Genomic DNA, 25,275 nt, shown 5'->3' with positions numbered 1-25,275 from the left:
CATAGCTGAAGGAGCAATAGTGATAAAATAACAATAGTGATAAAAACTGCATGGTGTTGGTACAGAGACAGGCAGGAAGATCAATGGAATAGAATTGAAGATCCAGAAATGAACCCACACACCTATGATCACTTGAGTTTTGACAAGGAGGTAAAACCATTCAATGGAAAAAGGATAGCATTTTCAGCAAATGGTGCTGGTTCAACTGGAGGTCAGCATGTAGAAGGATGCAAATCAATCCATTCTTATCTCCTTGTACAAAGCACAAGTCCAAGTGGATAAAGGACCTTCACATAAAACCAGATACACTGAAACTAATAGAAGAGAGGTAGGGAAGACCCTCGAATACCTAGGCACAGGGAAAAAGTTCCTGAACACAACACCAATGGCTTATGCTCTAAGATCAAGAATTGACAAATGGGACCTCATAAAATTGCAAATCTTCTGTACGGCAAAGAACATTCTCAATAAGACAAAATAGCAACCAACAGACTGGGAAAAGATCTTTATCAATCCTACATCTGATAAAGGGCTAATATCCAAGATATACAAAGAACTCAAGAAATTATACTCCAGACCAAAAAAAAAAAAAAAAAAATAACCCTATTAAAATGGGGTACAGAGCTAAACAAAGAATTCTCAACTGAGGAAACTTGAATGGTCGAGAATCATCTTAAGAAATGCTCAACATTCTTAGTCATCAGGGAAATGCAAATCAAAACAACCCTGAGATTCCACCTCACACCAGTCAGAATGGCTATGATAAAAAACTCAGGTGATAGTAGATGCTGTGAGGATGTGGAGAAAGAGGAACAGTCCTCCATTGTTGGTGGGATTGCTGGTACAATCACTCTGAAAATCAGTCTAGTGGTTCCTCAGAAAATTGGACATAGCATTACCTGAGGATCCAGCTATACCACTCCTGGGCATACACCCAAAAGATGCTCCAACATATAACAAGGACATATGCTCCACTATGTTCATAGCAGCCTTATTTATAATAGCCAGAAGCTGGAAAGAACCCAGATGTCCTTCAACGGAGGAATGGATACAAAAAATGTGGTACATTTACACAATGGAGTATTACTCAGCTATTAAAAATAATGAATTTGAGAAATGCTTAGGTAAATGGATGGAACTAGAAAATTATCATCCAAAGTGAGTTAACCCAATCATAAAAGAACATGTATGGTATTTACTCACTGATAAGCGGATATTAGCCCAAAAACTTGGAATAGCCAAGACTCAACTCACAGACCACATGAAGCTCATGAAGAAGGAAGACCAAGTGTGGAAGCCTCGGTCCTACTGAGAAGGAGTAACAAAAATACTCAAGGGAGCAAATATGGAGTGTGGGACAGAAACTGAAGGAGGGGTCCTCTGGAGACCATTCCACCTGGGTATCCATTCCATGTACAGTCACCAAAGGTAGACACTGATGTGGATGGCAGAAAGTGCATGTTGACAAGAGCCTGATAGAGCTGTCTCCTTAGAGGTCTGCCAGAGTCTGATGCATTCAGAGGTAGATGCTCACAGCAACCACTGATCTATCTGATCAAGGGTTTCCCAAAGTTAGAGAGAAGACTGAAGGAGCAGAAAGAGTTTGTAGCCCCATGAGGAGAGCAACAATACCAACCAACCAGAGCTCCCCAGGGTCTAAACCACCAGCCTGGGAGCACATAGGGAGGGACCCATGACTCCATCTGTACATGTAGAGGAGGATGGCCTTCTTGGGCATAGGTGGGAGAGGAGATCCTTGGTCCCATGAAGGCTGAACACTGAGTGTGTGGGGGAATTCGAGGGTGGGGAGGTGGGAGTGGGTGGGGTAGATGGGGGCACATCCTCATAGAAGTATGAGGAGGGGGGATGGGATAGGAGGTTCCTGGGTGGTGGGGGGATGGGGGTAAGGGGATAAAAATCTGAAATGTAAGTATAATATACAATAAAAATCCCCCAAACCAAAAAAACCCCTACAAAAAAACCTTTCCATGACCTAAAGAGTGAAGAAAAATTCATATACAACAATAAAGTACTAGCCAGAATACTAGAAGTAGAACTCCTAACTGAAGAAGAAACTACAATTATAATGAACAAGAAATCACAACTAAGAAATAATAACATAAATATAAAAATAAAAAAAAACTGTAATCAATACACATATTTCAATAACTTTGAACAATGCTGACATCAACTCTCAAATCAAAAGACACAGCGCAGCTGAATGGATTAAGGAATAGTACAGGTGATTGGAAAAGTAATGAAATTTTGACTTGACTTTGTCTTTTTCTGTCTCTCTCTCACACTCACACACTCACGTGCATGGGTGAGGACATGAGTGCGCGCGCGCGCGCGCGCGCACACACACACACACACACACACACACACACACACACACAGAGCCATGGCCACATGGATTCTCAGCAGAGTTTTACTAGACTTTTCGGAAATAACTGTAAGTAATCCTTCTTAAACTTTTAAAAACCAAATGTAAACCAAAACAGAAACAGAAGCAGTGCTCCCAAACTACTTCTATCAATATTACTCTAAGAGCCAAACAAGGCAAAGGCTAAACAAAAGTCCTCCAAAACTCCAGACAGGTATCTTTAATAAACACAGAAGTAAAAATTCTCAATAAAATGTTAGCAAACTGAATACAGGTACATATTGAGAAGTTTGTCACAAAGATCACATTGAATTTATCCCAGAAATGCAGAGTTGGTTCAATATATGTAAGTCAATAAATAATAAGTCACATAAATGGAGTTAATGAAAAAAATCAAATGATCACTTCAACAGATGCAGAAAATGCCTTTGAGAAAGTTCAAATGCTTTGATGAGAAAAGTCCTAGAGAGATTAAGGGTGAAGTGATCATCCCTCAACATAAAGGCTATATATGACTAATTGAGAGCCAATACTATCCTAAACAGAGAAAACTTTCAAGAAATCTCATTAAAATCAGGAATGAGACAGGCTGCCCACTAAGTGCACTGCTTTTCAGTATAGCACTGGAAATACTCGCTGGAGCAATAAGGCAACAGATGAAAATTAAAAGGATACAAGTAATAAAGGAAGAAATCTAATTATCTTACTTGCAGATGCTTATTCTACATACAAGACACCCAGAAATTACATAGGAAAAAAGTCTAAAAATAATCAACAATTTTAGCAACATCAAGTTACAAAACCCCGTAACCTTTTTATGCACCATGAGCAAACACATTGAGAAAGAGATCAGGGGAACAGTCACATTTACACTAGTATCAAAGACAATGAAATATCTTGGAATAAATTTAACTAGAGATGCAAAAAACCTTTACAGCAAAAACTTCAAATTATGGAAGAAAGAGATTTAAAAAGACAACATAAAACATGAGATTTCTAGATATCTGTTTCTGGATTTAGTAGAATACTGTGAAAATTATCACCCTACCAAAAGAAATTTATAGGTTCAATGCCATCTCAATCAAAAAGACCCATAACACTGTTCACAGAAAGAGAAAAAAAAGTATCCTAAAATTCATATGAGCTGCAAAAAAACCTTCAATAGCCAACACAACCCAGAGCAAAGAGAAGACTGTGGGTTTTATTATTCCAGATTTCAAGACAGATTATAGAGCACTAGTAATGAAAATAGTATCACATTGGCACAAATCAGATATGCAGACCAACAGGGTAAAACAGAAGACTCAAATATTTATAATTACGGCCATCTGATATTTGACAGCTACTCTGGAAATCAGTCTGGCAGTTTCTCAGAAAATTGGACATAGCAGTACCCGAGGACCCAGCTATACAACTCCTGGGCATATACCCAAAAGATGCTCCAACATTTAACAAGGGCACATGCTCCACTATGTTTATAGCAACCTTATTTATAATAGCCAGAAGCTGGAAAGAACCCAGATGTCCTTCAACAGAGGAATGGATACAGAAAATGTGGTACATTTACACAATGGGATGTTCTTTTTCATTAAAAACAATGACTTCATGAAATTCTTAGGCAAATGGACAAAACTAGAAAATATCATCCTGAGTGAGGTAACCCAGCAAAAAGAACACACAAGGTTTGTACTCACTGATAAGTAGATATTAGGAAAGGAGCTTGGAATAGCCATGATACAACTTACAGAGCATATGAAGGTCAAGAAGAAGGAAGACCAAAGTGTAGATGACTCAGTCCTACTTAAAAGGGGAACAAAATAATCATGGGAGGTAGAGGGTGGGCAGGACTTGGAAGGAAGAGAAGAGGGGGAGAAAAAGGGGGAACAGGATCAGGGTTGGGGGGAGACAGGGGTACACAGATAGAGATGTGTAGCAATGGGGGATGGGGAACTGGGGGTAGCCAACAGAAAGTCATAAACACCAGGAAAGCAAGAGGCTCCCAGGAGCCAACAGGGATGACATTAGCTGAAATACCCAACAAAGGGGAAAGAGAACCTGTAGAGACCATTATCCAGAAGAAGTTAGGCATGGCCCCTATTGAGGGACGGGGCCATCCACAAAATTTTAACCCAGAACTGCTCCCGTCTAAAGCAAATACAGGGACAAAGAGTGGAGCAGGGATTCTAGGAAAGGCCATCCAGCGACTCCACCACTTGGGGATCCATCCCATATGCAGCGACCAAACTCAGACACGATTGCTGATGCTAAGAAGTCCTTGCTGACAGGAACCTGATATGGATGTCCCCTGAGAGTCTCTGCAAGAGCCTTTCCAATACAGATGCGGATGCTTGCAGCCAACCATTGTACTGAGCACAGGAACCTCAATGAAGGAGTTAGGGGAAGGACTCAAGGAAGTTCTTTATAGTCAGAAATGCGGAATCATTCATGGGAAAGATAAAAGAAAAGCTCTAGACAATGTGGACATTGTGGTCCTAGGTTTTGGAACACTGCATAAACAAGGAAAAATATTTTTTTTCAAAGATAAAAATGAGTGAGCTTTGATACTGTCATGTATGTTTATGATCCTACCTTTGTTATATGTTTGCACCTGGAGCTTCATAATTTCATTAAAAAAGTTCTAAATTTTACCTTTCCACTACAATGACAAGAAGGGTCAGATGATTTCCAGGACGGTGGGCTAGTTAACTTTCCAGGTCTAATGGAACCCTGCCAATGATTCCTGGAGTTATATGAAGATACTCTTTCTCATGGGACACCTACTTGTATTTCAAGTCATTGCTAAGCACCTGTGAACTGTCTCTTAAGTGCTGGAAGTGTAAATATAGGACTATTACACTACATGCAAACTTCTAGAGGATAAGTTATTTGCTAGGCTTTAATATTCTATCACCAGAATCTACCCCCAATACCTGTTAAGAATGAATAAATAAATGATATACGAATTCAGAAAGAGTAAACAATAATTCCTATTTTTTTTGAGTTTTCAGCTTCTAAAGACACCATGTTCAAGTATAAAATTAAATATCAAGTTAATTTTATTTATAAATCACAACACATTTTTGCTTAATAAAAATAAATAATATGAAGTGCTTTCAATTTCCTGTTGGCCATATAAATTTTTCTGTGTACTCTCAGGTAAATTCAGTGTTATAGTTTTACAAAATATCAATAGGAATAGTTACTACAACCATGTTTTTTTAACCTAAGCTGTTGACAATACAATATAACATAGACTTTTCATTTATTTTCTCATTAACTGTTCCAAGAAACTAGTCAGAGAGACATTACCACTATGTGTTAGAGATGAAGAACCTGGAATTGAGAAATATTTTACTTAAGATTCCAAAAATGGCAGAACCCTGAAAAAAATCAGAATAATTCTGAAATAACTGACTTACTTACAGAGACTGTTCATATACTATATGTAGTCTCATAGTACACAATATCGTGCCCAACATTTCCAGTTACAACAGTCACTCCTTCTTTCAACACTTATCTCATACTCAGTATGATAATGGGCTCTCTTAAAGATTACCTGTAATTCTGATATGTAATTAAAAACTGGTACGTATAAGCATTCATCGTAGGCAAATTTGTGTTAAGCACTATGCTTTTAATATTGGCTTACTCTGTATGTACCTACTTGCTTATGTTTGTTCTATAAAACCTCACACTTCTTTGAGGCAAGTTTCGATGAGATTAATTTATAGCAACCCTAAAAATGTGTAGTTGGTACTTTTAATAACAAGTTCTCGTTTCCCCCTCTCCCCTCCAAGACAGAGTCTCACATATAGACTCCTGCTTAGCCTAGAACTCGGATAGCTGCCTGCTTTTGCCCTCTAAAGATGTAGGAAAACAAGCTAAGCCTCATAAAAAGTTCTTAATAAGTGTTGGTATAAATGCTAGTGTGAATAATTCAACATTTCAGCTGAGAATTTAAGTAAATATTTGTAATCAACGCTCTGCCAATTGTCTTATAATTAAAAATACCTAAATGCTCAAATTGTTTTTATAATTATAAACATTTTATTGAGTTCATCTTTAATAAAAATGCTCAAATTTTATGAATATAAAATACATTTTATATTTACATAAAAATATTAAACGAATAATTCTCATGGCTATGCAAATAGGCTTTGTTTACTTTTTGTATCATAATTTTAGGTAATCTTTACTATAAAATGTAGTTTTCTACAATTCAAATTAGTGTATATAACTATACAAGGATAAAGATAATTCACCCTATAGTGCACAAGTGATATTGAATTCTAAGAAGAAATTGAGCATCCTTGGAGTTACTCCACTTGTGGTGAGACAGCCACTAGGCAAGAATTGCCACTTTCCTTCTACAGACAAATTACTGTCCAGAAAAGGACACACTTGCAGAATAGTCGACTGATTATATCTGCCTAGACAGAGTAATCAGCCCTTAATAATTCTGCAGCACTAAGGTCTGTCAGATGATCCTGAGCCAGAAGGCAGAAGAACAGATGCTCCAACGTTTTGAAGTAGAGCGAGTGTCCAGGTGTTCATAGGTCTCTATAAATTGGCTAAGTTTTAGAAACTATGATTTGTGCTTCCCACAATTATAGTCAACTCAGTCATTCTGGATTTCTGATGGGGTTGAAAACTTATAGCTATTGACCTTAAGAGAAAAGATTTGAGTGGATGGTCGTCAGCTGACATTCATCCTAAAGCCAGGTTCAGAACTAAATGTTTTAGTTAGAATAGATGACAGAGGAGCTGGTTAGTCAACAAAAGGATGGACTGGGTATTAGGACTATCCTGTACCTCACTGGTACAAATTGGCATAATTATGCTCTAATTGTATTTTGAGAGAAAAGTTTCATTTTAACAGGAAGGGTGATGTGTAGGAGGAGCTAAGGTAGGAGGAGTACTGAGAGGAAGAAAAGGAGTAAGAAGAGGAGAAGAAGAAGAAGGAGAGGAGAAGCTAGGTGATGAAAGAGAGAAAGAGCGGGGAGACAGGAAGGCAGATATTCATATATCTCCACCAGTCAAAGATAGTCGTTATATCTAGGTTGGTCAGTGGGTTACACCTCTGATTGAACAATTCCAAACTTATAAAGCCTATGATTAACATTATTTTAAAAAATGTATAAATGCAAAAAGGAAAAGGGGGCATGGGATAGGGGTTTCCTAAGGGGGGTGGGGTGGGGAATGGGGATAGGGGATGCCATCTGAAGTGTAAATAAAATATCTAATAAAAAAAATTATAGACCTATAATCATCATAGAAATATATAAACATTTGCTCTGAATAAAACCACACCCTGACAGAAATTATTTTATTTCCTCACATAATATCACATTTGATTCTTCAGTAACAATGAAGTCAATTGGAAAGGACAGATTTTAATTTGAAATGTTACTGCACATTCTTTTGTTGTAGAGGAGAGCATATGGAAACTTATGCTATGCATTAGAGCTCGGATTCTCATCCCAGCTTTACATGATTGATGGGTTTCTATTTGACCAGGCATAAATGTGAACAGCAACTGTGAAATGTTTACCAGAGAAACAGAGCTAATGCAACTTCAACCGGCTTCCTCTTTTACTGTCAGCATGAAATTGCTTCTACTGCAGCAAACTGTTTTTGAAACCATATACAAAAATCTTATTATATAGCTTAAATATAACACAAAACAATAGACACACACAATCTCGACACAGTTCTCACAGACAGGTCAGGCAGAGATGTTAACGATTTACAGAAAAGCCCATTCAATAAGCAAGTGTTGAAATACCACATTTGCTGAGGATACAAATCATTCAGTTTTGAGTCACAACTAAACTCTCAAGGATAGAATGGCTCATTCCACAGTGGGTCTTTATATATTTTTGATATATATTATATGTGTTACTATACATATTTAATATATAATAAATATATCAATATACTAATATCTATGATATATTTACAAATATGTATATATATATCAATCAGTCTATATAGACCATATACATAAACACTATTTTTCTAAGTCAGACAATTCTTACTGAATAGTTGGTCTGCCTTGAAAGTCAAAAATTTCAATAGACTCATTTATATTTGATACAAAAAAGTTCAGTAGTCCTGACACTCAAAAAAGAAAATAACATTGATTAGAACCCTGGTACTGTGATTAATATTTCTTATAATGTTGCTTCTCCAAATGATGAACAATTTTTCCCACATAGAAACTTGAACACCTGGAGGCACAAGCTCGCCTCCCAGGATCAACTTCACTGATTTGTATTATGAATACCATGAGGCACAGTCCTGGGCGAGTCACCATATATGAGAATATCCAACTTTACAAACTTATAAGGTAGTTATGGTCATAAAGGGAAGCAGCATCTACAAGGACCAATTGAGTTTTGGATCCTATACCCATGTTTTACATGTCTGAAGGAAACTTTAAAAGTACAAATGTTTATTTCTATTATATATAGGGGACCCTAACGATCAGAAATCTGAAATAACTCAGTAATAAACAGCAGAGTCAAGAATAAAAGCTAGACCTAATTGACTATACACATTATTAAGTAAGTATAAAAATATAAAGACCCAAGGATGCCAATTCTGATAACAATGGAGGAGTTAAGCCACAATAATTCTAGTGATGATGACAACAACTATGTTAAAATCCTGGACAATGTAAAACAAAAAGAAAAGAAAACAAAGAACATTCTTGAGGCTATCCTGGAGATTCACTTCCAATAACCAGATGAAGAGGGAAAAGAGAGCAGACCAGTGGGTGAGATCTGCGTAATCAACCTTAATGATATTAATGGCCACAAACACACAGCATGGGAAATGAAGATGTTCAATTAGAGCATGAAAACAAGAGGGGAACATGAGTGTGTGTGATCAAGATACACTGTATATTTATTTGTGGAAATGTCATAATTAATATACGCTAATGAAAGCATAGAACCAGATATTCCTTAACCAGAAAGCCCTATTTATTGCCTTGCTTGCTAGAAGAATCAGAGGCCAGAACTCAGATTAGGCAGAATAAACGTAAGTTGAGGATGGAAGGAGGAGGAAAGAAACAAGGAAAAGAAGTGGTGGAAGGTACAAAATCTCACCTATGGTGACCCCGCATTATAAGTGATATTTATGTATGTGTGCACTGCCTAGGGAAAATGGCTAGTACCCCATGGAAAGTAACATCATGGCAGTGCAAATAGCAACTGTCATTACAGGAGAGGAAAAGCTGAAGTTTGAATTTCAAATGACCACAGCTACTTGGTAAAACTTTTGATTCTCCACAAGTCTTTGAAGGTTCACACAGGAATACACTAGGATCAAGGCAGAGCATAAACTCATCTGTTTTACAACATAAAAATAAGCCTTCATTAGATGAAGACAAATGGCTAGTGGTTTCACTAAGTTAAAAAAGAAACAATTTGGTGCCAGGTAACAAAATTTGCTCATAAAGTAAACCATGTATATTCAATACACAAGACAAAAATTACTAGGTGTGCAAAAAGTAACAAATCTTTCAACTACTAGAACTACTGTGTTTCCTATCCTTACTCTTGGAATGTAAATATCTGGGTGAAAAGTACAATTCATAATGGTTCCCTGGGTTTTTAACCAATAGGCAGGATATGTCTTGGCTATGGATATAAAATCCCCTTTGTTTTTTGTTTATTGTTACAAATCTATAATTTTTAAAGTTTAATCTTTCCTGATTAGAACATTTTAATTTTTATTGCAATTGAGTATTTTCTTATTGAAAACCATCTACTTTATGATGCTAACTTCTAAAAGATTTTATTCTGTAGATTAAATAATAATTAATGTCACAAGGCTGATAATGAAAGAATTAAGATTAAACTCTACAAATAGGGCCATAATACTGGAGTGGAAGGTTGCTGCTCTAGTACCTTAGACGTAGAACAACCAATCCTCTCCGTAAAAAGGACACGATGATGTATTCTATGTGTCTGTCCTACCTCTCCAAGTTTTAGCAATCCTTTGAGAAACCCAATACAAACCAAAGCCTTAAGTCCTACATTTGACTATAAAGTCTAAGAAAAAAAAAAAAAAAAAAGCTAAGACACAGTCAAAAACTATAAACTCTCTAGTTTACTTTTATACAAACTTATGGAAATCCTTAATATGGAACCTATATAACTCAGTTGGCTTCAGAACTGCATCAGTTTTTAAAGAGCATTCCTTTGAATGCTGTCTACAAGTCACCATGTTTGTAATAATCATCTTTCAATTGACAACACTTTTATGGCATGTCCACCACATGCAATGAATAATTTGAGGCAGACTTTATCTATGCTATTACCTATGTTTTACACAAGAACAGAAAACCACCAGAACCTCTGAATAGAGTTTCATGTTTCACCTCGCTTTCCTTTAGACATGTCAGAGGAAGAAAATATACACAAATCCTCTTAAAATGCTCGCAGTGTACAACCTTTATGACAGTAACACAGGCATGATGAAAAGGTAGAGCAGGAAGCATGTCCTATGATTTATATCAAACACCAAGTTAAAATTTACTAGAATGATAGAACAGTGTTAAAATATATAATAAACATGCTCACTCATTTAAAAAACTCAAATAAAAAGTTATTCTAAATTTAATAATTTTTAAAAAATCTTTCTACTTGTGAGGAAAAAAAGAGCCCTAGATTACACAGTATAGCAAAGTTAATATTACATCATCAGTTCTTTTATTTCTGAAAATGATTTAGCTTGATTTTATGTGTATTAGTGTTTTGTCTGCATGTGTGTCTGTGTACCATTTGCAAGCCTTGCACTTGAAGGCCACAAAAAGGTCAGCTCCTTTGGAAGTGGAGTTATAAACCATGGTTAGTACAGGCTGGTGCTGGGGATCGAACTCGGATTCTCTTGAGTGCTCTTTACTGCTGAGTCATTTCTTGAGTCCCATTAGTTAACTTTCCAAAGAAAATTACGACAGAAATTCTAAACACAAATCCCATGTTATCTTTAAGTCTGGAGGCTGTTCCATTTTGACTCTTAAAAGAAAACACTGAAATATTTATTTTTTAATAGAAAATTAATTTTTTCCTTAAGATAAAAAAGTTGATCTCCACACAGTGACAGGCCCCATTGCTGAGGACTACACCAAGCCAAACACTGAACAGGTAAAAGTCTAGCTGGTGCCTATATTTGGAGCCTATGTTCTAGTCTTTTTGGTGCAGGAAAGTACTCTATAGGCTACCAAAAGAGAAACGTGGACACCAAACCAACCCAGACGCAAAACTTTTAACCTACAATCTGTCCTGCCTGCAAAATATGTTAAGGCAATGGTGGCACAGAAATAGTGGGAGTGGCCAACCAATGTCTGATTTATTTATTCTCTTTAAGAGTGGGTTACACCTCTGATTGAACAATTCCAAACTTATAAAGCCTATGATTAACATTCTTTAAAAAAAAATATATAAATGCAAAAAGGAAAAGGGGGCATGGGATATGGGTTTCCTAAGGGGGTGGGGGGGAATGGGGATAGGGGATGCCATCTGAAGTATAAATAAAATATCTAATAATAATAAAAAAAAAGAAAAAAAAAAAGATTCATTTATTTATTTTACATATGTGAGTACGTACTCTCTCTCTCTTCAGACACACCAGAAGAGGGCATCGGATCCCATTATGGATGGTTGTGAGCTGGGAATTGAACTGAGGACTTCTGGAAGAGCAGTCTATGCTCTTAATTGCTGAGCCATCTCTCCAGCTTCCAGTGTGTGATTTAATCTGAGGTCCAGCACTCTATGACAAGGAACCTACACACACACAACACAATTTGGGTAACCAAGAATCACAGAGATCTAGGGTAAACCCAAATACTGGTAGCCACAAGCAAACATCAATAAAATGATTTTCAATAAAATTCTTCTATACTCATAGAGCAGTGACTTATCTAGTCATTATCAGAGAGGCCTCCTCTGGCAGCAGATGGGAACAGGGCCAGTGAACCACATCTAGACATTATAGAGAGAGGTGGGGGGCAAGCTCAGGGAAGCCCACAGAAGAGGAGGATGAAAGACTAAGAGCCAAAGAGGATGGAAGATGCAGGAGAACAAGGCCTTCTGAATCAACTGTGCAAGGTACATATGAGCTCACAGAGACTGATACAGCAAGCACAGAATCTACATGGATCTAAACCTATCCTCTGCATGTATAGTTAGCTATTAGCTTTGTTTGCATTTTTATGGGGATTCCTGAGTATAAAAATGACTGGGTCTCTCATTCTTGTGCCTGCTCTTGGGACTCTTTTCCTACTATTGGGTTGCCATGACCAACTGTTTAATATGTTAGCTTTACTTCATTTTATTTTGCCATGTTTGGTTGTTATATCTTAGAAGCCTGTTGTTTTTTAATGAGAGACAGAAAGGGAGTGGATCCAGGGACAGGGCAGGTAGCACTAAGGAGATACAGATGGCAACAGGCAAGCTCAAGAACATAAGCATCAGTAACCCATGGTACTTGGCATCATCAGAACCTAGTTCTCCCACCCTAGAAAGTCCTGAATTCCCCAAGATTCAGATTTAAAATCACTTCCAATGATGATGATAGAGGACTTTAAGAAGGACATGAATAACACTCTCAAAGAATTTGAGGAGAACACAGGTAAACAGGCAGAAGCCCTTAAGGAGAGGAGAAGGAGAGGAGGAACTAGGTGATGAGAGAGAAAGAGAGAAGGGGGCCAGACACGGAGGCAGATGTTCACATGTCCCCGCCAGTCAAAGATAGTTGATATATCTATATCTAGGTTGGGTATTATGTTACACTTCTGATTGATATTGAGCATTACCAAATTTATAAAGCCATTGGTTAACATTTAAAAAATTATATAAAAGCAAAAAGGAGAAAGGGGTATGGGATAGGGGTTTTCTAGGGAGGGGAAATGGGGAAAGGGAATGGCATCTGAAATGTAAATAAAATATCCAATAAAAAATAAGAAAAAAGAAAAAAAAATTCTTTCCTGCATGAGCCGTAGACCGTAGGCCAATGTGAATAAGGAAGAAGTGGGTTGTAGAGATAGATCAGCAAAGTTCCAGCTGAACAGTAAAAATCTTGAACAGACCCGGAATCCATGTAAATCTTGGTCTGGTTGCTGAAGTGCATGTTACCCTAGCACTGGGGTAGGAGTACAGGGCCAGGTAAATTGCTGGAGCTCAGCCAGCCTAGCAGTATCACTGAGTTTCAAGTACAGTGGAAGATGATATTTCAAAACATCAGGTGAGATTTATCATGGAAAACATCTAATGTTGAGCTCTGGTCTCCACATACACTGCTTAAATGAATGCTCATGTGTACATAACTACATTAACTACACACACACACACACACACACACACACACACACACACACACACAAAGCACACATACAAAATCTCCCTGATTACTGCATTTGGTGTCTCTAGTTTACACAACTTTGAGAGAATAGTTTTTACATTTTAAGTCACTAAGTGTAAAGTAGTTTCTTATTGACTAGGAAACTCATGATTTCTCCAATCATTTTTACCTATGAATGGAATATTTTTTCAAATAACAGTAGTTAATGTAACAAAATTTTAGTAAGTCTATTTAAATCCTAAAATTCTTAATAAAATTAGGAATGTATACAATTTGCATAACACTCAGGAAAATAACTATTGGCATAATATTTTCTCAATAGTGAGTTTTGGCAATTGCTAAATACCTAAGCTGTTACTTACATATCTATATTATTTAACCCTCAATATTGCTCTAATATTAGTATTACTATAGCTCAAAAATTAAAGCTAAATAAATTGGGGGTGAAAATTAGTAACTTTTTACAAGGTCCCACATTTGGTGAATGCCTGAGTCGTTAAGGTTAACTTAAGGTTAAGTGGTCAAACATAATCCGCTCTATGAAGCTAATAATTTCTATCTACATAGTCTAGTTGTCTTTTGAACTTGTAAAAGTTTTCAGTACTGTGAATTGCAACTAATCCTAAAATCATGTGTGATGAATGAAATATGATATTGAATTATAATCTAAGTATCTTCACATATTAATGATATGGTCATAAATAGGATGAAATTAATCAAGAATAAGGGGTGACGTGTTAATATTGTGGGGAAAAAAGAAATTAAAGCTATTTGACACTGGTAGGTTGTAGTGGCTAAAGAATAATTAAAACTGGACCAGTAGGTGGCCGAGCTCATACATACTTGCTGCAAAGACTTAGTACCTGAGTTGGAGCCCTGAGACCTGCATGGCAAAAGGAGAGAACCAACTTCTGCAGTGTGTCTTCTGACGTCCACATGTGCACTAAGGCACACATGTACCCCTTCCCCCACAAACAAATGTAAAACAAAAATAATGAAGAGTAATTAAAAACAAGATATGGTATATAGATGCGTTATTTTTGAACAGATATTTGATGGAAGAACTTAGTCCACAAAATTATTTTTTTCTGTTAAAAATTAGTAAAGTTCTAATATGTTTTAAAAGTACTTTAGTGGTTAGCAATAGTAAACTAAGTAAAGATGCAAAAATCTGTGGGAAAAAAGATTTAGAAACAGAGACTTAGTAAAGTATGTAAGGTTAAGCGAAGCTGTTCCCGCTTCTCTGAGCAGCTGGCAGGCTGGCGCAGGTGGTTCTGGACGCATACCTTGCAGCCCTTTGCAGACACAAGGCCGCACAGAAGCAGCGCATAAGCTCAGGTGTGTCCCTGCTAGACATCGCACGATTACACACTGCATTACTGCTGTCACCGTGTGGCAAGGACAATGCAGCCTCAAAGTTGGTGCTGACAATCTGGTGTCCCAAAGCTTCCCAATTAAACAAAAGACTGATTGTGGTTCTCCTAAAGGAGAACTCCTAAGCTCTGCCCTAGGTTTTTCTTTGAACATGTATGGTCTCACTTAGTTTCAGAAAGCACTGCTATAGGTCTAGCAGGGTAGATGTACTTTCTGAGGATGTTAGGACTATGAGTTGAATTAAAACTAAAAAATTCAAAGTCTTACTACATGTAGTTTCTCTACTTGAAACTTTCATGCTTCCTTACATTTTAAAGAGTTTTTTTTTATAGATTTATTCATTTAATTTATATGAGTACACTATAGTTGTCATCAGACATACCAGACGAGGGCATTGGATTCCATTACAGATGGTTGTGAGCTACCATGTGGTTGCTGGGAATTAAACTCAGGACCTCTGGAAGAGCAGTCAGTGCTCTTAAGCACCAAGCCATAGTTCCAGCCCCAAGAAGTTATTTTTTTAATTTCACCCTTTTCCCCATCTACTTGGGATTTATTTTTTATGAATGTGAAAAGGGTGGAAGACTGCTTATAGAATATTTTTAAAAAGAAATGTTAGTTTCTATATATGTAAACTTTCCCTTAATGACAATGTGATTAATTACAATTTTTAAGATGGCGGCCCCTACTCATCTGAAAATAATAACATCTGCCAGAAAAAAATCTAGAAGCTCAGTGAACACTCTTGATGCTGTAGACTGATAAAATCAAATGCTGGGAGGACAGAATGTCATGTCTTGCCAAGACTCTCTTGAATACTTGTTAAAAATAGGAGAGAAAAATACTCAAGTTATTTAAATTAATAAATGGTGCAAATACCTCTAAAAAGAATAAACAATAATTAAATCTCAAAATATATTTAGTATTTTCATTTAGATTTGTCCAAGATAAATTCAACAGACTCATTTTCAAATGTGGGTAGTTAATTTGTTATTTAAATCCTTATTTCCTACCTATGGATTTAATGCTTCTTTAGCCTGTGTAATCCTGCAGGTAAGAGATAAGCACCCTACCATAACTTCTGATATGCAACAATGCTGAAGAAAAGAAGGAAGTGAAAAGAGATAGACATGTTAACAAGAACCCAATATTCACTAAAACCTTATTTGATTTTATATGGTTAAAAGACAGAAAACTTATTCCACAAATATTTAATTGCTTGCCTCCAAGAAATTGTTGACATCCTCTGTAGCCATCTGCCAAGGTGGGCCTTCTCTGTGCTCTGTGTTTGATGGAGTTAAGAGACGTTTCAGGGTTCTGAGGATCGATTGAAGGAAATATTCTGTGCTCTTGATTTCTTGTCTATTTTTGTGGCTCTGTTAAAAAGCAAACAAGGGAACATTTACCATCTTTGAACAGTTATTCCTTATGTACTAAGACTCACATTAAAAACTATAAGCTTCTTAGGAGGTTTGAATATAGTCATACAATTTGCGTTTCAGACACTGATAGTGTGCTAATAATATGAGCAATAAGGAGCTGCATCAACCAGGTGCTATGACTCCCAAGTTTCACACTAAGTCAAACAAAAAACACGCACTTCTACTTGGACCCAGGGCATCTGGGTCCAGCCTGGAACACACCTACTGCTGCTTTCATCAAACACTTGAGCAAAACCTAAATGTTTACTGAGGTACATGGTAAACAGTTTTCTTTTAAATAGAAGCTCCCTTTGTTTATGCAGATAATGAAAATGAATGGTAAAGACTACATTGCATAATCTTTCATAAGGATCTAAATGGTGGAGCTGGGATATGAAAGTGTTCAAGAATCTATATTTTAACAGTTATACTAGATCCCTATAACACTATACTAGTTAGATTATTTGATATTTAATTATCTATAAATATGACAATTATATATATTTGAATTTATAGTTTACAAAACTGTCAAAGGACAAAGTTATCTTACAGTTTGGGGAAAATACCTTTACCTTAAGAAATTAGTAAATATAAAATATACTACATTTTAGAGTCATTCACAATTACAAGAAATCTTTTAGGACTGCTTCCCAAATTATCCTAAACGCCAAATGTTGTCTCTTACAGCTGACAGGGCAATTCATGAATATACTGTTGGTCCTGGAGAGATGATTAAGTATTGTTAAAAATAAAGGTAAAATGTTTATTGTATGATCCTAACTTATATCCATCTAGCTTTCCATAGACATCCATGAGTAATTCAGACATGTGATCCAACTTGTACCAGTAATGGACCACTTTGTTACTTTTGAAAAGAATAGTAGAATGTGACTGATTTTTAGCTAAGAGAAATAGTATCACAGATTATGTTCTGCATTAACTGCTCATCAAATTTCTGTTGAAAATGTCTTTTTAAACTCATCTATGTATAGTGTCTTGCTTCAGTTGCTCTTTATTATTTTTGTTTTACATTTGTTTGTGAGGGCGTGGGGTCCATGTGTGCTGCAGTGCACATGTGGATGTCAGAAGACACACTGCAGGAGCTGGTTCTCTCCTTGCACCATGCAGGTCTCAGGGCTCCAACTCAGGTCCTAAATCCTTGCAGCAAGTTTTTATCTGAGCTACTCTACTAGTCTTAATTATTCTTTAGCCACTAAAACATAATACCACTTCTGGACATATACCCAAAAAGATGCTCCACCATCCAACAAAGACACTTGCTCAACTATGTTCATAGCAGCTTTATTCATAATAGTCAGAAACTGGGAACAATCTAGATGTCCCTCAACTAAAAAATGGATAATGTGGCACATCTACACAATGGAATACTATTTAGCTATAAAAAAATGAAGACATCATGAATTTTGCAGGCAAATGGATGGATCTTGAGAATGTTATCCTGAGTGAGGTAACCCAGTCCCAAAAGGACATGCATGGTATGTACTCACTTATAAATGGATATTAGCCATAAAATACAGGATGCCCATGTTACACTCCATGGACCCAAGGAGGTTGGACAGTAAGAAGGGTACAAGCAAAGATGCTTGAGCCTCACTTAGAAGGGTATGGTCATGGAAGGCAGATGGAGGGAGTGATCTGGGTCAGAGAGGGGATCATGAAGCCAGTGGGAGAGGTCAAGATTCAGTGTGAGGAGGTGCAGGAGGAATGGTCAGATGGCCTTGAGAATGAATGAAAATCTGCAACTAATGGGGGGGGGGGAGGTAAACAGAGGGCATCTCCAGGAAGAGATGGAGACCTGGCAGAGGCACCCAAGAATCAATGAGAGTGTCCTTAGCTGTGACTCACAGCACTGGGATATGGAGCCTGGGGAAGCTGTCTTCTGTGGCCAGGCAGGTACACTGGTGGAGTGATATGGGCACAAACTTACCCACAAAACTTTCTACCCCAAACTTACCATTTCTATAAGAAATGCAGGGATTGGGGATAGAGCAGACTGAGAAAATGGCCACCCAATAACCAGCCTTACTTGAGACCCATCCCATGGCCAAGCACCAATCCCTGACACTATTAATGATACTCTGTCACGTTTGCAGACAGTTAGCATGGATGTCTTCTGAGAGGCTTGATCCAACAACTGACTCAGACGAAGGCATATGCCCAAAGCCAAACAGTGAATTGAGTTTGGGGACTCTTATGGAAGAACAGGAGGAAGGACTGCAGCCCCTAAGGTGCCAGGGACTCCATGGGAAGACCAGTAGAGTCAACTAACCTCTCAGAGTCTGAAACACCAAACAAAGAACACACATGGGCTGGACTTGGGTCTTTCCATATGTAGGTAGCAGATGTGCAGCTTGGACTTCATGTGGGTCTGGAGTAACTGGAGCAGGAGCTATCCCGAAAGCTGTTGCCTGTACATGGAATATGTTCTAGGTGGGCTGCCTTATCTGGCCTCAGTGGGAGAGGAAGCACCTAGTCTTGAAGAGACTTGAAGTGTCAGGTTTGGGGGAAACCCTGAAAGGCCCCCACCCACTTAGAATAGGGAATAGTAATGGGTAAAGGAAGGATTGTGGGAAGGGGTGACCAGGAGGAGGGCAGTGAGTGGGATGTAAAGTGAATAAGTAAAATAAATAAATAAATAAATAAATAAATAAATAAATAAATAAATATACATACAAAGAAGCTACCACTTGCTCTTTATTAATTTCATATGACTATATCATTAATAAGCCAAAAAAAGATACTTAGATTGTAATCTGAAGTCTTATTTTACTGGTCTTCCATAATCTTAGCATTATGTGTAATTTATAGTAGTGGTTAGAGAAAATTAAAAAAAGATGTTAATGTGTGAAGTAAAATTCTGAGAAAAAATGACTTAGTGATTTAGTAACATGTTTAAAGATTAAACAAAGATGTCTCTGCTCTGCTGAACTGCAGGGTGGATGGATGGTCCAGGCAGTTCAGGAGGTTTAGGTGCATCTGCCGGAAGGCAGCCATTCAAGACAATCTCCTCAGGAAGCTCAGTGGCTGCACAGGGGCCTATGTAGGAGTGGGAAGCATGTGTAATGCAACTGTGTAATCACTGTTGATCAGGATTTGATTTCCTAAAAGCTCACCAAGAATTGTGGAGCATCTTCAAATATGATACATCTGTGACAAAAGACTTAGATTATAGAAAGGGAAAACAAATAATTTGTATAAATACCTAGATCAACCCATGTATACAGCCTCACACCTTCTTTTTGGTATGATCATCCCTTGCCTTTCCCACTCTTCAGATTCTCAGCATATTTTAAGACAGAGAGAAATTCTCAGCTTTATGTGTAGGGCGGCGCTCTATCCACTTTGTCACATAGGAGTCTGTGCTGTCTCAGACCTATTGATTAGGAATACTACCCAACCAGAAACTCAACAGGAAAAGGAAAGCTGATCTTTGCCCTACTTATGAGATATCTGGCAATTTTCTTTAAAGTCAAAATTTAACACAGAAGAAAAATGTTTCACTTCCTCTTCCCAGAGAAGAAATAGCACAAGTGCATTCTTGCTATACATCTATACATCTTGTTCACTTGTCTTCTAACTTCTTGGGGAGAGATTATTTCATGATTTAGAGTGTCTCAAATTTGAGAAAGGATCTTTGATAGATTTGCTATACAGTAATGAATAGCAGACAATACCAGGTAGCAATTCATAAGGAACATTTCTGCAGTTGATATTTGTCTCTGATTTCACTTAAAATTCATCATGATATCAAAGTGCTCTAAGTACTTTGTTAGCTTTCAGTTATAGATGAGTTAATAAAAGGAAAGCTTGTATTTCCAACCTTTGTGCTATGATAGACTTGTAGTAATTCTATCCATGGAGCCACAATGTATCAATTATAGATACACTGAAAAATTATAATCTTATATTTATTGAGATGCTTCACTGTGACTGGAACATAACCTTGTCTTCAGTTCTAGTGTTCAACAAACTCAAGACTGGAAGCTGTAAAAAAGAGCACTTTTAATTCCTTAGGAAACATAGGTTGTATTTATAACCCACAGTGTCTGCTTGTTTCTGGGTTTGCAAACTCATTCTACAGAGGAGTCAGGTACCAAGTGAAATGAAGATGCTTAGGAGTTTGTGGAATGTGGAACTTCTCATTCACCATCTTACCTACGGCCTCTTCTATCACGTCTGCTACTGCACTCATGTACACCCCAATCAGATGCATACTCTGCTACTAATTATTTATTAACAAGTATTTACATCACACATACGTACATATATGTCTGATCAGTTCTTTCACATCTCAATTTTCATTCCCCATTTTTTTTCTGTTTAAAAATTTATATACTTTACCATAAAATATAATTATATAATATGTAGACAAACACATATATTTTAAATGCAATTTTCCCATCTGGGCTGACAATGCTCTCTCCTTTGCAAGAGTCAAAGGAAAAACCCTATTAGTAGTATAGAGAAGCTCTTTTTAGCTGTTGGTCAGGGTTTTCCAAAAGAGACTCAAACAGTACAAGCTATTGCTATTCTTTGTTGGCCTCAGACGTGCAAGGTAAGCCTTAATTGCATAAGACAGCATGTACTTCAAATGCAGGGCCCAGAGGCCCCTGAGCTGGAACTGACATGAAAGACTCCGTGAGGACTAACTTTCATGGTGCCAGAAGCCACAGTGCAAACCTCAAAGGGAAGTTCTACCTTGCTATGATTATGAACCACAGCAACCAGCAGGGCCCAAGGGTGCAGTAATAGTAAACATGTCTTGGTGGTAACCAAAAGCTCTCTAACTGCACTTAAGTCTCAGTCAACAGGAGAAAACTCGGGCCTGATAATGGATACCTAGCCAACTACCCAGAACTAGTAAAGTCATGGATTTTGGGGTAGAATCTACAAAGATCAGTATCCTAAACTAGGATAATCCCTAACTACATTCTGAGTACTTGTTATTATACTAATAGAAGCATACAGACCTCATCCCACATCAAAGAAACTTCTTTTTGTTTCAGACAGAGACCACTACAGAAAAGCACAACCACTCCAAATGCAGAGTTGTAGAACCTGTCCCGATGCAAATATCTACAACACAACTCTGGCACCTCAAACTAAAGGAACACTGTAAAACAGGAGGTAGATAGATAGTAAGGAACAGACCTCCCCAGAGAAGAAAGAACACTGAAAAAACACATACAAGTAACATCATATATAGACAAAGCAAGTTATACTTTTATATTTAGGAACACACACACACACACACACACACATACACACACACAAATACACATACAATTAATAAACAAACAATATAAGAACAATTAATGACAAAAAGAAGCCATGAATTTGGAAAAGAATTAGGGGTATTTGAGAGGGTCAGAGGGGGGAAAGGAAAGAATGATGTAATTAAGTTCTTCACCCAGACCTCCCAGGGACTAAACCACAAACCAAAGAGTATATATACATGGAGGGTTCCATGGCTCCAGATACATATTTAGCAGAGGATGGTCTCATCTGACATCACTGGGAGGGGAGGCCTTTGGTCCTGTGGAGGCTCGATGTTCCAGCATACGGGGATCCTACAGGCAGGAGTGGGTGAGTAGGTGAAGGAGCACTCTCATAGAGGCAAAGAGAAGGGGGGACAGGGAGGATGGGATGAAGGGATTGTGAAGGGATAACCAGGAAGGGATATATCATTTAAAATGTAAATGAATAATAAATGTAAATGAATAATGAAATGTAAATGATTATAAAAAAGAGGTATCAAAAACTTGCAAGAAAATAAAAACATCACACACCAACAGTAACTGGCCTCCAAAGTCTATGCACATGTACTTTTGTACAACTCAATGACCTTCATAGTTAGAATAGGTATTTGTAAAGGGAACTATAGTGTTTTACAGTAAATTTTATATGTTTAGTATATGATGTATTTTATGCACTTACCCACCCAAACCAAAATATCCACAATAGAATTAGAATTACAACACCTATTAGCTTTATATTCTTTTTCATAATGTGTTCATTTTCTGCATTCAGTCTTTTCTCAACCCTTATGTTTAGCCTTTCTTACTCTCTTTTCAGGTCATGCTGTGTCCACACATGTTTGTTTTATCTACACACCCATAAGCATATATATATATGCATATTGTGTGTATATGTATGTGTGTATATATGAATATGTATATACATAGACATATATTTTTCCTGATGATGAACAGTGATGTGGAATAAGTCAAATAAACCTGCTCTTGCCACGTTGCTTTGGTCATAGTGTTTTATCACAGCGACAAACCTCTAAGAAGCACTCCTTCTCTTTCCTCCTCCAAATCCTCCCATAACCCCACCCCACATATATTCATTCCTAAGAACAATCTGCTCAGTCTGTATAATATTATTTGTATGTATGTTCTTCGGGCTGACAATTTAGTATTAATAACCAACTGGTGTATTCTTTCCTGGGGAAGACTATTTCTCTCATTCTCATGCCTCAGATGCCTGTAGTTCATTATGTAGGGGTGAAACCTTCTGGGTTTCCTCTGCTCACTTTGGCATATCTATTGTTCTTGTTCAGCTCATGTTTAGTCAGTAATGTTGGTGAGGCTTTCTGGGGTGTAGCTACTTTCTGTGGAGACACAATCTCACAACAAACTTTCTGATTCTCTGACTCTTAAAACCTTTCTTCATCCATCTTCTGCAATTCTAAAATGTTCATTGAGTCTAGGAATGGGAGTGTTTTGCAGCTATATCCACTGGAGCTAGGCTCTACAACTCTGCAATTTGATTAATTATGCTTTTCTGTAATGTTCTTTGTGGCAAAGAGAACTTTCTTGGACATGGTGAGAACTACACGTCTATGTTCATAAAAGGTCAAGTATTTAGAATTTAGTTAGGGATTATGATGGTTTAATTAAGTGGTGGTTATAGATTCTCCTTCAAGATCAGTGACTATTACTCCTGCATAGTTGGCTAGGTTTCCCTAGCTTTTTGAGGGAAACTCTAATCAAAGTAGAGAGCTGCTACTCACTGCCAAGGCAAACATGCTACCACTGCGCCCTTAGGTTACCAGGTTATGGTGGTCACTGTCATTCATATGTGTCAGCGGGCTGCTTCATTCCTTTGGGAGTATGCATGGTGCCTTCTAATCCCAAGGGCTCCTGAATTAGAGTAAGTTCACTGTTCAGTAAGCATTTGGAATGCTCCTGTCTTTGTCTTTCTGGTGCTGAGATTAGCAGCACATGGCAGCATGCCAAGCTTTTTATGTGGGTCCAAGGGGTTGAGCTCAGGTACTCTCATGCTTGAATAGCAACCACCACATTGACTGATACCTCGCTCAAGCAATCTACTTTGTAAAATTATGTAACTATTTACATATTTATTGCTTGGTCTTCCCTAATAAAATGTTACACACCAATAGGAATTTAGTATTTATGATAATTCCTAAAACAATTCCTAGTCAACTTGATGGCACACAAATATACTTTAAAAGAAATAAATAAATGAGTAATAACCTTAATGTTGAACTTAAATAAAAAAGTTTAAAATGCTTCCAAAGATCTAAAAACAAGCATATAAAGTTAATTATACCATTATATCAGAATTAATTAATTATACCAATTATACCAGAAGGGCTTCATAAGTTATTGCTTTTAAAGCGTACCCTCATGTTGAGCTGAGTATTTTTTAGAGTTTTTAGAATACATCAGTACATGGACATGTCATTTTTCCTAGTGAAATGATATCACTTTCTGTTTGAAAACAACTTTACTTTGATTTATATTTCCTTTAAAATTTATTTAAAATGTGAATATCACATCAATAAACTCTTTGAGAAGGTATATTTATCATACTGCACAAAGACTGCCTCAGTATTGTTTGACTTCTAGTGTGAGCGGAAAATAGACATGGAGATTGTATAACTATTAAAAAATTCAAGTGTTACAAAGGGGGTGTAAAGTATAGAAGAAATGATAATTTAAAATAGAATTATCAAGAAGTAGCACACAGTTCGTTTCAGCTAATATGAGACTAAAGCCGAAGAAGCAGAAGCCTGGGCAGAAAGCAAACTCTTAGCTCAAAACTAAATTGAAAGAAAACAATAAAGCAAGATGACACAAAAGTGTCAGGGCAGGATTTATCAAATACATACCAGAGCAAAATATTTACACAGAGAAGGGGATTATCCATAGTTAAAAAGTGATTCATGTGGACTCTTTATATTGTTTTTTTAAAAAAGAATGTCCAAAATATTGATGAATTTTAATCTAAGACAATTTTAGAGCCTCCTAAGGTAATCATTCTAGATTTCATATCCATTTAGATGACATGGTTTTTGTTTGTTTCGAAATCAAATCACTTTCCGCTTACACACCTTGTATACCACACATTGTAGTTTTTACAGAGCAGCAGCACTCAAGAAAACAAGGAAGGATTCCGCGGAATCGGTATCAGTCAGACCCCCTTTCACACATTAACCCCACTACTCTATTATCTTCAGTGCTATAATGAGAGGTATTAAAATAATACTTACATGTATTAATAGTTTATACACTACCAAATGCGCTTGTGAGGGTAAGTTTACTGACTATTTGGCAGAGACATAGGTTCCCAGTTACTTAAGCCTAAGCTAGGTATAGCTGTGGGATATGTTTAGTTTTTCTTTTCCTTAATTTTCTTGTTTCATTCTTTCTTAATTGTGGCTCATTTTAAATGGAG

The 25,275-nt window shown here is 37.1% G+C and overlaps 1 protein-coding gene across 10 annotated transcripts in view; it reads right to left on the bottom strand.

Moving 5' to 3' along the window:
• The window catches only part of Mbd5 (methyl-CpG binding domain protein 5), a 353,158-nt gene that overhangs the window by 164,889 nt on the left and 162,994 nt on the right, over positions 1–25,275 (bottom strand). For 9 of the 10 annotated variants that reach the window (XR_013108584.1, XM_076928716.1, XM_076928718.1 and 6 more), the window contains one exon: positions 16,351–16,503. The gene's annotated coding sequence lies outside the window, so the exon portion shown is untranslated. Of the gene's footprint in view, positions 1–12,001; positions 12,178–16,350; positions 16,504–25,275 lie in introns of all 10 variants that reach the window. The other variant, XM_076928713.1, reaches the window with a different exon arrangement.

The sequence above is a fragment of the Arvicanthis niloticus genome, chromosome 2 (assembly GCF_011762505.2).
Source record: "Arvicanthis niloticus isolate mArvNil1 chromosome 2, mArvNil1.pat.X, whole genome shotgun sequence".
Lineage (NCBI taxonomy): Eukaryota > Metazoa > Chordata > Mammalia > Rodentia > Muridae > Arvicanthis > Arvicanthis niloticus.
Note: the sequence above shows the minus strand (reverse complement) of the source record. Positions and strands in the feature narration are given on the sequence as shown.